Source organism: Ceratotherium simum, chromosome 7, assembly GCF_057802395.1.
Source record: "Ceratotherium simum simum isolate JZ-2026a chromosome 7, ASM5780239v1, whole genome shotgun sequence".
NCBI lineage: Eukaryota > Metazoa > Chordata > Mammalia > Perissodactyla > Rhinocerotidae > Ceratotherium > Ceratotherium simum.
In genome coordinates this window covers 78,342,082-78,356,515 of record NC_141906.1, presented here as the reverse complement: position 1 = coordinate 78,356,515, position 14,434 = coordinate 78,342,082, and the positions used below count along the sequence as shown (strand labels likewise).

The following is a 14,434-nucleotide window of genomic DNA, read 5'->3' as shown; positions in this document are numbered from 1 at the left end:
AGGAAACTGATTTTATTGTCTCCTTAGATGTTTTTTTCATTGGATGAAAATTGGATGTAACTTTGTTTTTATGGAAAAGTCTGGCCACCAGCAACGATTTACAGCCCAGTGCAAAGGATTCGGTGCACAGCCTCCTGTGTCTGCTTCTCCAATCACTGCGCACCCACAGCGTGTAGACGAGGCCCGTTCCCAGTCACAGAGCTACAAGCGCGGGAGAGCTATTTTTCCCCACATGTGTTGATATGCAGAAGGGAGGACAGAGCTACTCGGTGCAAGCTGTCCTATTGAAGCCTCGTTCCCTGTCAATCTTCCCTTTTTTTCCATGAAGCTTTAATTCTTTGCCACAGCACTTTCCACATTTTAGTTTCCTGCAAACCTCAGGAAATAGACTGAAATTAATATCGTCAGATGCTGCTAAAAGTGCTGGCTTGGCGGCACTGCAGAACGCTTTTGGATGCCATTTTAAGATTAAAATATACCAGTTATGCCCCCATTGTTTGTAAGAGAGATCTACCAAAGAAATTGTTTCTGAGATTGGACCGAGTTGAAATATAAGGTTAAAAAAAAAAGAAGAATGGAGAGCCGAATTTTCAGAACAGGCAAAGCCAACAGTTAAGCAAACTGGAAGAGGAAGCTGAGAAGAAACCCACCTGCAGGGATCATACCCAACAGGGGGGAAACTGAGGCCAAGACACCTCCCTCTTGTTTTCCATGTAGAACTTTCAAGCTTTGGGTAAGACATCAGTGCTCTAGTGCCTGCAGATCTGACTCCAGAGAGAAACCCAATGTGTCACGAGAAATAAGCGGTAGAGAGATCATTTATGAAGTGTGCATTCTGGAACTAGTAATGTGGTGGGGAGGGAGCACCCGCATCCTGGGTTTTCTCACATCTCTCAGGCCCTGAGGAGCCCAGGCCCGGGGTGAGGCTGACTTAATTTCCACTGCCAGTTCTGCCCGTGACTTGCCGTGGCGTCTTAAGCAGATCCCTACTCCTTCAGATTGCAGTTTCTCTGTCAGTCTAATGGGGAGAGATGACATCACCGTGCAAGGGCATCGCAATGATAAACTGGTAACAACTATACAAACATGCTTTGGGTTCTTGAGGGGGAGAGTGTGACATGAATTGGAGTTATTTTTATTATCGTTGGCTTCTGCATCTATGCTTCCCTAAGAGTGTTAGATGAGGCCATGCTATTTCAGCATCTCCAAAAATCTCTTTGAAATCTTTGTAATATTGAAGGATACTCAATCTTTTCACATTCTTTGTGTTTTATGCACCTTTTGGATCTGTCAGCTACAACCTCTCCTTCTACACCACACAGCCTCCATCCAAGCAATCCAGGAGACCTATTGACTGCACTGCCAATTCCTTATGCTGTATCTCTATGCCCCTGGTTAGAGTCCTCGCTACCTTCTTTCTCTCCGAGTGTAACAACCACATAACTGGCTCTCCTCCTCTGGGTTCTCACTTCTGCAGCCAGCCTCCACATTACCTCCTGCTGTCTTCCTGATATGTTGCTCCACTCAGGAAACCATGGAGCTCAATGGTCTTCAGAGATCTTCTAAGAAAACCTATATTTTATAAATGAGGACACCATTCCCGGAAAAGCTAAGTGACCCTCTGAGTCACCTTGCTACCCTGGGGTAGAACTGGACCAGAAGCTGGACAAGGTCATGGAATACCAGGTCTATGCTATTACTTGTCCTGTCCAGAGATACAGCTGAACTGAAGCAAAGTCCCCTGATACCAGGTCTACACTATTACTTATCAGCCTTCAGTGGTTCCACATATCCTATAGAATAAACTTAACACTGGACTAGTATACGCAGCTTCATATTACAAAAATATGACTATAGAGGCTTGAAAAATTGGGGTTCACTTTTCTCACGTAACAAGAAGTCAGGAGGTATGCATTTCAGGACTGATTCTGCTGTTCCAGGAAGTCTTCATGGACTCAGGTTCTTTCTCATGCCTTTCTGCGCTCCCAAGCATGGGCCTTAGCTTCTTGGTCACAAGATGTCTGCTCTACCTCTGGGCCTCAAGTTCACATTTTAAACAGGAAGAAGGAGAGAGGAGCAAAGGCAAAAGGCCTGGGCCATGAGTCCCTTCCATCAGTCACACAGTAGCTTTCCCAGACTTCTATTTACATGTTGTAGGTGAGAGTTAGGTCGCACGATGCCCCTCTAGCCGCAAGGGAGCTGAGGAAGTTCATGGTTTCAAATGGACATCATGCCACTGAAAAAATTTGAGGTTCTGTCAGTAAGAATAAAGAGGAGATTGAATATTGAACAGGGCACTGGCAGTCTCAGCCTTAAACACCTTAGAGTTGACGTTCAGACATTCTCCAGTTCCACCCCAGCTGACTTTTCCAGTCCTGCTGCTGACTGCCCCAGACACTCACTCCATATTCTGGCCATCCCACAGCTCTCCGGGCCTTCCCATGCAGACGTGGTGCTTTTCCACATTTCTGCTTCTACGCGCCTCCTTGCCCACCACTTCTTATGCTCACCTCTTCTTTAAAACCCAGCTGAAACACCACTCTGCTTTTCCTAATGCTCACAGTCAAAATTAACCTCCAACTTTTCTATTCTCCCGTAACATATTGTATTTATCTCTATTAAAGCACTAATCACATCCCACTTTGAATTATAATTTGCTGTGCACATATCTGGCTCATTCAGCAGAATGTAAGCTTCAGAAGAACAAGGACCATATCTTATTTATCTCCATATCCAGTACAAAGTTTAAAATGTTGTATGCCCCATAGTAAATGTCTAAGTGTTTATAATTTAAATTATATTTTTCATTTTGCTTGCATGGCTAATGATGGATGAAAATGAACATTTCATAAAACCACGTAAGTAAAAATGTTGCGACCTCCCATCTCCCTGGAATAGTCTAGTACTACCCTCCTTGGAGGCAGAAGGATGAATTCCAGAATTCTCTTCCAGCCTGTGGAGTCTATGGTGGTGTTAACATCCAGAGGATCAGGATTCTCCAGATTCAGTGACTGGTGGTTGCTCTGCACCCTTCGAGCTCTGAGCACACTAGGGTGACATGGAGGACAGTTTCTTTGCCCTTTTGATGTGATCCTGAGCCTCATGAAACTCTGCCAAGTTCTTCTGCCCTGAGCTGCTTTAATTTCCAGTCCAAATCTCCATTAGGCTAAAGGGATGGCTATTTTCTGAATCCTCTCACCACCACCACCACCACCACCAGGATTCATTCTCTGACCTTCTCCACTTTGCTCTGGGCCCTGAGGTGCTGACTCTGTGGAATTCATCTCCAGATACCTTTTCCTTCTGATTTTCAGCTGGGTTCAGCCATCAAGAGTCACCAAAAAGAGATGGGAGTGCAGGAGAAGTGAGAAGTGGGAGTATTTCTTCCCCATCTCCCTTTCTGCCTCGGTGCTGGGTTCTGTCCCTCAAGGATTACAGCTCCTGCCAGGTGGGCCCTCCCCCATGGCTTCAGTTCTCAAAGGCTCCACTTATACTGGTCCCTCCCCTCGCTACTTCTGGGCTAGGAGTGGTAAGGCTTAACCACTGTTCCTCCTCTGTGGGTGCCTCAATATCACCTCTTATTGGCTCCCTTAACCCTGCCCGTACCTCTATACATAGTCTATGCAATTTCCTCCAGATTCCCCTCTGAGTGCGCCTTATTTTATGCCAGGATACAGACTGGCTTGGTTGCAAAGGCCCTTCCTCCATGACCTGCATTAAACTTCTTCAACATGATATGGACTATTCAGAGTTTTGAAGTGGCTCCACAAACATTCTCTCTGTGACAGTCTCCAGAGAAGCCCCGAGTAGTGTTTTCCTTGCATTCTCTGAGGACTGAGTGAATCTTCCCCAAAGACTCAGATGTTCTGTCTGTTTGTACAACTGCACTACAACTTGCACATTCCAACATGAATCTCCTTGTGTAATACAAAAACAACGCTTTTCCTGTCTGATCTGATTGCTTATGTCTGGGGAGATGGGGACGGGGGTAAGGGATAAGGACCCAAAAGACATGAAAGTCTCTGGTTAATTGGGTCTAAAACCCAATAAATTAAAGAGTGCTTCCCCAAAGACTTCATCCCTCTCCAGAGTGGAACAGTTTGAATGTGGACAGCTGATCTAATAAACATCAGATGGTCACACTGTGAACTCAGAATAAACCCTTCTCTACTTTGTGTGTGTGCTCCTGGATGGGCGGAGAGAATGGAAGCCTCCAAACTCTCCCCAGGAGGGGCACCAGAGAAACTGGTCTTCAAGCCTCTAGAGGGCAGAGACATCTGACTTTTGCCTTTTTCGCTCTCTCTTCCTTCCCTCCCTCTCTCCCTCCCCCCCTCCTGCCCTCCCTCCCTTCTTTCCTTCCTTCCTTCCTTTCTGCAGAAAAGGGGCAGGGGTGAAAAGAATACCACTAAAGCACTTGTACGTTTTTGCACACAGAAAATGATGAACAAACGTGGGCTTGATGGTGATCACTTTGAGGTCAGGGCTGTCTCGCTCCCTGAGGCCAGCTGATCACTGTTTGCCTAAAAGTTTCAAGAGTTAATTTTTCGTCCTGTTTCCATTCCCTGTATTTGGGCCAGATTTGAAAACCTGGAGACTCAGTGTGGCCGTGTTTTCTCCTGTGCCCTCACCTTTTCCCTCCCGCCACTTTCCCTGACTAGGACAGCAATTTCTGCTTCACGGGGAGCCTGGATCAGATATGGATGAGAGAAGCAAGTCTCCCCTTTAAAAGCAGAAGACGAAAGGAAATGAATGTTTCAATTTCTGTTTCCTTCAGGCATATTAAAATAGACTATCATTGGAAAGATCTACGAGCTGTATTGTTAAATTCAAAGAAGATATAATTGCAGAATAACACATGTGTGATTTCATTTATGCACATATAGAGAGAGTGCTTGTTCTTATATGTGTATATAAACACATAACAAAAGACTAGAAGGGTCCGCACAAAACTGCCAATTGTGGTTACCTCTGGGAGTAGATTTTGGGCGAGGGTGGTGAAAAAGGTGTTCACATTTTACTCTATACGCTTCTGTAGTATTTAATGTTTTTAATGAGATTATTTTTTTTTAGTTTTTGCTTACATAATTAATATATGGATTCAATCACCAGTAGTGAATTCTTTAACAGTTTGTTTAGGTTTTTTTCTTTCACTTATGTTCTACAAGGAAGAACCAAAACAATTTTTTAAAGTTTAAAAAAATTGTGATTTCTTCACTTGAAATACATTCTCTGTCATTTTGGGGTGTCATTGTGCTTCCTGATTATGATTTAAAATATATAGTAATGAATCATCTTCCTCAGCAAGTTTGACTCAGTCAAGTAAAAATGGTTCAAAGGAAATCAAAATTAGGAATTAATCTCCTCCTCTATTACCACAATTATGCTTCTCCTATTGAGTTTTATTGCTTGTGTTCTGGGAGGTGGAACATGAAGTGGAGAATAAGGGGAGACTGGGTATCAGGGTCTCTAACTTTACTGGGATTCATGTCAGATTTGAGCCCTGTCCCTTCCTGCTCCATCTGAGGCCCTTTATGAAACTTCCGTGTCCACCCAGCCCATAACAAATGCTCCCTTCTCAGAGCATGTGTCACTCAATCAATTTCAGCTTATCTCAGAAGCTTACACTATTTTCTTTATGTCTCACTAAACCGTAACAGGCTCTTTGAGGACAGAATGTAACCCGTTTTCATTTCTGTGTCACCAGTGTCTGCATCTCGTACCTGATACAAAGTGCTCAATAAATACGAGTCGCATGAACATTGAATGAATGAATGAGTGGTCGGCTGAATCAAACAGTGTGTCTATTTTGTATCTTCAGCTGCATTGGAAGGTACTTGAGGACAGGGGTCTATGTCTTAAACCTGCATTCCCTATGGTGCCCTAAGAAAAGTAAGCATTCAACAAATGTTTGTTGAGTGATTTCTCCTATTTTAAAGAATGATAAAAAATATTCACAGGGATTTGTATCTTGATTTTTTTTCCAGCCTATTTGACAAGAAAGGGGAGGAGAGATGTATTCTTTCCCTCATTTTGTAGATAATTCAAATAAGGCACAGAAAGGTGAGGAGGTCTGACAAATGAGGATAATGGAAATTCACCTCCTGACCTCTTCAGGCTACTGTCTCCAGACCTTTCTGGCCACCTCAAGAGCGCAGTGTTTTCTTACCGTATACTTTCCCTCCCCTTCAGGGAGCACGCCAAAGCTCGGTAGAGAGCCCGCTGCTGAGCAATCTCTGAATTTGAGGTAGTTAAAGTAGAAAGTGGCACTTCATAATTAGATAGTAGTAGCCTAATTATTTGAAGGTGCCTTATAATTACATCCCTCCTCCCCAAGCTCCTTTAGCTGCTTCAACTGGGATCTCTGGCTCCTGTCCCCTTCCTGTCCTGTGTCAACACAATGCCACTGGGCCAATATTGAGCATTAACCAGGGATGGTTGTATCTTAATAAGGGAGGAACGCTCCAATGGATTCTCTCAAAAATTCAGAATTCATGGGCCGTCACTGTTACTACATGGAAAACGACTTCAATCATTTTGCACGTGGTGCCAGATAAATGAGATGAGAGGTTGAGAGATCATTGTGAAGCCATTAAATCTAGATGCTTCTTCAATATTTATATCAAACGGATGCTGTGACCTCAGTACACCATGCTGAGGATCCGTTCTCACTGCCATATGCAATTCTTCTTTATTTGTAACTGCTAGTCCCATGACAAACAGATTTCCTATTGGTTTAGCCTTGAAAGCAAAGAAAAATCACCACCATCACCCTCCACCAAAGAAAAATATCTCCACTTTTTCTTCCTCTTGAGGTGGAATACGGCTCCAGACTGACAGCCTCTGAGAAGCAACACACCCAAATACAAGGGCAGAGAGTGAGACAATCAGCTGGGTGGGAATGACAAGGGACCAGTCAATAGCATACATCACCCACTTTGAAAAATGGCTGGCAGAATGATCATCCAGTCTCAAGAGAGGAAGGGCCAAGGGAGTCATTAATGAAAGCAAGAAACTCAGTTTTACATCTCATTCAAAAGATGGATTCACTGTGCTCCTCTCGATCCAGGTGGATGAGTTAGTTTAGTGTGGAATTTGTCTGCCCTCGCTGAAAACGCCAGTTAGGCAATGAATTATTCCAAGTAAATTAAGTGTATCGATCCCCTCCCCTTTCTGACACTTTGCAGATATTGCTATCAAATCATGCTCCATGCAAGTGTCAGTTTTTGCCACAGATGTCTTAAGAGGGGAGCAAATATTTGTTGAGTTTCTCAGAGTCTAATAAGTACTTACGGGGTATAATAGGACTTGAGGGGACCAGACAATGACATACCCCTATGATGAGATTGGCTGGTTGACTTGGAAGGTTAGCACACTCAGCTGGTAAGAACAAGGTTGTGGGTGTACTCCCTGTCCTCTTCAGGTAAGAGCAGGTCCTGGTCACGAGTTGCATCTTAACTCTGGCCAATTTTCATACAAATGCAAGTGGACCATAAGAAAGATCAGGCAAAAGAGTATGGATAAAAATTGTGAATCTATCATATTTCTGGGAAAACAATCAGACCACATTCCCTGCGAATAGGATGGAGCATGTAAGGAGTCAGCCTCTTTCAAGATGAAGGCAGGCATCATTTCATTAGGGGCCTCAACTGGGCCTTACTTCTTTCATGTTAATTCTTCTTTCCCATCATAATGACCAGACTCATCCCTTTCTGAATAACAAAATCTTAATCTGAAAAAGAAAAAGGATCTTTCTCTGTCTTATCTGGTTGAGTTGTCTTTTTTGGCCAAAAACTACCATACGAAGGCTATTGAGTATTTTAAGGATGAATTGTCTAAAGATGAATGGTCTGGCTCAGATATCTAACAAATGTGTACTATAAAGTATTATTTTTATCCACGTTAAAGGCTTTTATCGCATACTGAAATACTTATGGATGAAAAGATCTAATGTCTGAATTTGCTTCAAAATAACCCAGTGAGATGGGAGGAAGCAAAGAGGATAGATGAAACAGAATTGGCCATGGCTTGATCACTGTTGAGGCTGAGTGATGGGATGTAAGAGTTCTAATAACAGTGGTTCTCAAACATTAGCATGCATCAGAATTATCTGGAAGTCTTGTTAAAACATAGGTAGGTGGACCCCACCCTAAAGATTCTGACTCAGGGGGTCTGGGTGGGGCCTGAGGATTTGTGTTTCTAACAAGTTCTGAGGGGATAATGATGCTGCTGGCCCAAGAACCCCACATCAAGAGCCACTGTGTTATACTATACTGTCTGTTTTCACATGATTAAAAAGAAAAAAATCAGTGGATCTGAACTGGGCTGGCACAACAAAGCGAGGTGGAGGAGAAGGAGTTTCTACCTCTGCCTGCTCACAATCTCAGAGAGACAACAGCAAAAAAAGACAGAAAAGAAACACAGATAACAGAAAAAGCACTGAACCATCAACTCAATTCAAACTGGACTGAGTTTGGGAAAAATCAATGTTGGTTTTCCTCACTTACTTTGAACCTATGTCCATATAATTGTTATGTGCTAGCTTCTCAACTGGTCTGGGACTGTGCTGTTAGCAATATGAAGCGCCAAGATTTCAAACTGTTCTTTTAATACAAGAGATAGAGTTAGGTGGTGATTTATCCAGATTGATATAGATTCAGAAATTTTTTCCTCCAGTCCTTCAGATAAGTCTAGTTCTAGAAGATACATATGGAATTTCCTGGATCTAGTTGAGTCTAAAGGCATCAGATGACAAAGAAAGAAAATCTCAAGCTTAAGATTGGATGGTCACAGGAGGGACATCAGGACTTTTGGTCTAATTTTATTTCATTTAGATACTGTTTAGCAAACAATTACTATATGCCAGGAATTGAGAATATACTCTGGGATGTGCAAAAATAAATTCCAAAAAATGGTCTGTGACCTTGAAGATCTCACATGTAGTTTGGAAGATATACATATAAATAAATAATTATAATATTAATAGTTATGTAATAAAAGATCATTAGCATGCTGCAGAAACTTAGATGAATAAGCTGTTCATTTTGACTGAGAGGAGGAAGAATTGAAGCAAACTTCTCACGGGATGACAGTCCAACTGACTCTTGAGCAATGAGCACCTGTTTATCAGGCAAAGCAGTGAGCGAGGGGAGAGAGGCACGCCAGGAGAGGAAACAGGATGAGAAAGTCCGGAAAAGTAAAAGTGGTTGCTGTCTCTAATGAACAAAGAGTAATTTGGCAGGACTGAGGTGTGGGCTGTGAGGGAAGATGAGACAGAAATGTATGTTTGTCTGACACACCCTAGATATCAGGACAGAAAGTTTATACTCTGTCTTGGGGATCATCCACATTTTTAAGCATGGGGAAGATACTACAGAACTGAATTTCAAACAGGCAAAGTAGTAGAACAGCAGGTTAGACAATGGAGAGGGGTTTTGTTAGTCTGTAGACTAGGCAATGAGTTGAGGAGGCTATGAGTTCAGGTAGAGACGATGAAAACCTGGTCTAGGGCTCAGTAGTTTAGAATATTTGGGTAGGAAGCCCATTGCTAGCATGTTGATAGAAAAGTTGTGTGTGTGTGTGTAAAGTTTTGTGTATTCATAAAGTTAAATAACTTTATAAAGATAGATAAATATAAAAGTTATACTTATAGACATGTAAGTTTATTACATGGAAAGAAGGATGGAAGGAAGAAAGGAAGGAAGAGAAGGACACAGGGAGGGAAGAAGGAAGGAAAAATACTGTATGCAACAAACAGAAAAAGAAAGTACAGTCTGTCACCTAGGAAGAAATCTTAAAGGGACTTCGAGTGAGACGCAGCTGCTCCCTTGACTGCTATAAAGGTTTACTAATTTATGACATAGGCCTAGGTCGTGTGTGTATGTTTGTGTGGGGAGGGGGTTATGAAAAAGAATAAGGGAGAAAAAGAAAAATGAGGTATAATTGCTAAGACTTTGAACACCACAAATGAGTCATAAACTGGAAATTCACTTTGTCTTCCAATATTTTCCCCATAATTAGTCTATTCATACACACAAAAAGAGCACATGGCATATTCCAAAATGATACAGACTTGTTCCAAGCACTGCAGAAGGATGCTGAGGCTTGCCTTCGGTGCCATCCCTGGAGCATGGACGAAGGTGTTGGCCTGTGCACTCAGCCTGCGACGAGACAAGGCATGGGGGCACTGCCACCTTTTTTCATAACGTTTTTCATATCTTTTCTTCCCTGTAAATTATACACTCTTCAGGCCTTCGCTGAGAGAGATAATGCCGCTCCCATGTGAATTGAATACCCAGTGCCCTGCACGCATGAGTGTGTCAAGGCTAAACAGGTCTATTGTTCTTAAACAGTGCTGCCAGAGAATTGTCTCCTTGTGCAGAATGATGCTGAAGAGATAAAAATATCTTTCATTTCTATAGTGCTATGCATCTTAAAGTGTGTTCCACATTTTGCAAACTATATATAGGCTCGATTCATTACCCATCCCCATAAAATACAGCCAGAGCAGTGGCAGGCACATGCCAGATGTTTGACAATGGTTTAATAACAGAGGGAAGAATAAGTTAAATTGGATTCAGAAAATAGGAAATGTGGATGTGGGGCACTAGGTAAAACATTACCATTCATTCGACAATATGCATTGAGAGCCTACTGCCTACGAGGGTAAGAGATGGGGGCACAGTTGTGAGCTGGATAGGCGCTGCTCCGACCCTCTTGGAGCTGCCAGGATATCGAGGAAGATGTACAGTCAGACAAAGTTTAGAGTCAGGCACGATTCGTGATGAGATTGAGTTAAAATGCAAGGCACCACAGTCCTTATTGCCTTTGGGAGTCTTTACAGTTAGCCCCCCTGCCATCAGCATCCCCTTACTTTGATAATAGATTAGCATCCAATCCAATTATAAAACTTACATTGAAGACAATCTCTTCTGGAACCCAGAATCCAGGCTGAATGTGGGGCACGGTTCTGGGGAAAGTAAAGAGAGGAGGGAAATCACAAGCTGAGCAAACTGAGGATAGACTGAGGGCAGTCAAAATAGGATGAACAAGGGGCTGGCCCAGTGGCGTAGCAGTTAATTTCGTGCGTTCTGCTTCCGTAGCCCAGGGTTTGCTTGTTTGGATCCTGGGCGCAGGCCTACTCACCGCTCATCAAGCCATGCTGAGGTGGTGTCCCACATAGAAGAACTAGAAGGATGTACAACTATGATACACAACTATGTACTAGGGCTTTGGGGAGAAAAAGAGGAAAACTGGCAACAGATGTTAGCTCAGGGCCAATCTTCCTCAAAAAAAAAAAAAACTAGGATGAACATGAAACAGTTCGGGGAAAAGTTGTCTCCGTTTAGAGGAGAGGGGTCCACGCAGATTCGAGAGCCATCGCTAGTTATCTTGGGGGTAGAGATCAGTATCTGGCAATAATCTGCCTAACACTCAGGGTGCTGGGGAAGTACTTTCAAATCTCTCCAGGCTGAGAGGTATGGTCTCTGGAAAACAGACACTTGGAGTTTCGGATTGGGAGGGATCCCAGAGAGCCATTGTCTCAAACCAGTCATTTTATAGATGAGGAAAGATATGCCCAGCTTCATTAAGTGGCTACAAAAGTTAGCAGTGTCCAGGCCAGAGCTCAGGTCAAAAGGCTCCCCACGACCCCCTCGCTCAGGCCCTGCCTCGGGTGAATCAGTGGGGCGGACTTGCCCTGCCTTTTGGGGCTGCTTGTGAAAGATGAATACTCTGTTCTTTGGGCCCTTCTGTGCTGCTATGGAGAGACTGACCACAGTGAACAGGGGTTAAGGTCTTATAATCCACCTACACCAAACAAGACATTTGGTTCAGATAAATGAAAAAGAAATAGGCTAGAAGATTGTGAATGCCCAAGTTAGACAGGCTGCCACCCCGGAGGACCTCTGATGACCATTTGGTCTCTGGAAGTATGTGTAGCCTGGAGAGAGAGTCAGGCTGCCCTGAGCTCCCAGGAGGGGCCTGTTCAAAATGTATTTAAGTCCCTGGACAAGGAGGTTGTAACCAGCACTGGCAGGATCTATGAAAAACTAAAGGAAATGTGGTTTATAATGTATCTGTGCAACAAATATTGTGAGAAGGCATTAAACAGGAAATTCTCAACTCATGATGACTACCCATCTCATAAAACAGCCTCTCTCTCTCTCCTTCCTCGTGGTGACGGTACCTCGTGAACACAGGAAGACAGTGAGAGGGCGCCTGGCCATCATGAGTGGTGCGAGACAGCGAGGAGGGCAGGAGAGCAGAAACGCTGGACTGAAGGTTGGGCCCTGTTCTGCCTCTCAGCCCTTAGCCTCCTGTAGGGCCTCAGGCAAGCGGGCCTAGAAGGACCCATCTTGGAAGGATTTGCTCTGACAGGTGACCTCCAGGGCAATTTCTGTGTTATTAAAAAGCCAATGAGATGTTTCACCAATTTTTTTCCATGTATACACCTGTGCATACTTCTCCCCAACTAGAGGACAAACTTTCCAAGAACAGGAATTGTATTCATTCCACACATCTTTATTAAGTAACCAAAACAGGCCTTTGCACAAATCGAAGACATAATAAATGTTACAGATATTGGACTAGCAGTCAAGAGGAAGGTCACTGGAAAGTAGTGATAAGCGGGGTCTGCTCAAGGCACTGAACAGCGGTACCCCCACACTCCTGCATCTGGACCCAGAACCTCCCGCCTCACTTTCTTTGCCCCCGACCTCAGAAAACTCCGGGGGCATGCTTGCTGCCCGGAGAACAGGGCTTGGAAACTGTTCCGCGGGGACCTGCCCTTCTGAAACTTTTTGGCCAGCAAGCAACTGAACCTGGAGCCAGCCCTCACTCTCTATGGGCTCCAGCCTCCACAAAGCTCTTGGCGATCCCTCTCCTGCCCGCCTGAGTGGGGTGGGGTGGTTGAAAGGACACAGCACTTGGCACTGAAGGCCTAGAGAGGGGGGCTGGGGACTGATGAACTCGGCCTCCGGGCTACAAGCCAGGAGAAGAAACGCTAGAGACGATGCCACCTGCTGGTGAAGGACCCCGTCGTGCATGGTGGGCGCAACAGACCTGGAGCCTGGATGTTCAGGGAACCAGAATTTGGGCAGTTTTCCACGTGGTGGTTTTCTGCTGTCTCTTTAGGGCTGCCGCCTCCACGGGCCGTGCCCAGAGACCCGGCGCCCCGCGCGCCGCGCTCCGGACGCGGAGGTTCCCACTAGGGGCGGCGGTCTTCCTTTCCCCCTCCTCTCCCCTCGCCGCGCTCCAAGGTCTAAGACTCTCCACTCTTCTCCATCAGGTGGAGCCGTCCGCTCCTCGCCGTCTCCTTCCTCCCTCCTCGCCAGCGAACTGCGCGCAGGCACCTTGCAGCGCCAGGAGGTTAACCGAGCCCCCGGAGGAGGCGAGGCCAAGGACCAGCCCGGGCGGAGATGGCGAGGCCGCCGTCGGGGCTGGCGCCAGAGCGCGGCTGGCTGTGGGTCCTGCAGGTACCGCTGTCGTTCTCGCTGCCCCACGTGGTGGCTGCCGAAGATTGCCGTGGTTTTTCCGGCACTCAAGGTTGAAACGTCTCCTGGTCCTTTTAGAGGCAGGCAGCTCATCACTTAATCCAAGCTTTTTTCCTTTCTGCCGGAGACCGGAGGCTGCGGGGAGGGGTCGGGGGTGGGAGGAGAGAAGGGAACAGGCCCAGCTGGCTGGGGGGATCGGAGCCAGTTTGGGGGTCATGAAGCCAGTCTCAGGGACCAGTGGGAGAGCGAAGCAAGGTCCTTCCAACCTCAGACTCCCACCACCCCTCTTCTGTCCAAGACTCAGTGTGTGTGTGGTGCCCACACGCCTGTACGTGGGCCTGATTTTCGTGTATAGCACAGTTCACTAGCCTCATGACCCAGGTTTTGTAATATTTCCCTCAGGGCCTGAATTAAGCAAATCTGGGCCCCAGGCCACTCAGGAATTAGCAATCAGAATTAACAGCTTAAAGGATAAATGTTTCGTTAAATCATCAAATGTCTCTTTGTATGAAACATTCTATATTCTAATATTATTAGTCTTATTCACTGCAAGGTTGGCCTGAGGAGTGGTACTCAGGCCTTAAATTTCTCCCTGCTGCATGGATTTAAAGGAAAGCTACTAGTAAAGTTACAGCACTATACCTGCCATATTTTCACTCCTAATATGGTATTGGGCATATGATGTTTATGTTATTATTCATCTTTTACATGTGTTCTGATTTGCCCCTTTTGTGTCGTTGCATTGTCTGTCACAGCACCTCACTGGACTAAGGCTGTGCTCACACTTGGCTTCCTTACCTTGTTGCTAATTTCGCTGATGGGTGCCTCTTTTGGGTCCTCTTAGTCTCTGTTGTTCAGCGTTTCTTTTTTCCCCCAAAGCTTGCTTACAAATTTCCCTTTGATATGTTTAACAGTCTCTAAGGGATGCAGTTAAATAAACTATT

The 14,434-nt window shown here is 44.9% G+C and overlaps 1 protein-coding gene across 1 annotated transcript in view; it reads left to right on the top strand.

Annotated features, from left to right (window-relative positions):
- Nucleotides 1-13,227: 13,227 nt before the first annotated feature.
- KIRREL3 (kirre like nephrin family adhesion molecule 3) overlaps nucleotides 13,228-14,434 on the top strand; it is a 532,888-nt gene continuing 531,681 nt past the window's right edge. The window contains exon 1 of the mRNA XM_087433920.1: nucleotides 13,228-13,472. The gene's annotated coding sequence lies outside the window, so the exon portion shown is untranslated. The remainder of the gene's footprint in view (nucleotides 13,473-14,434) is intronic.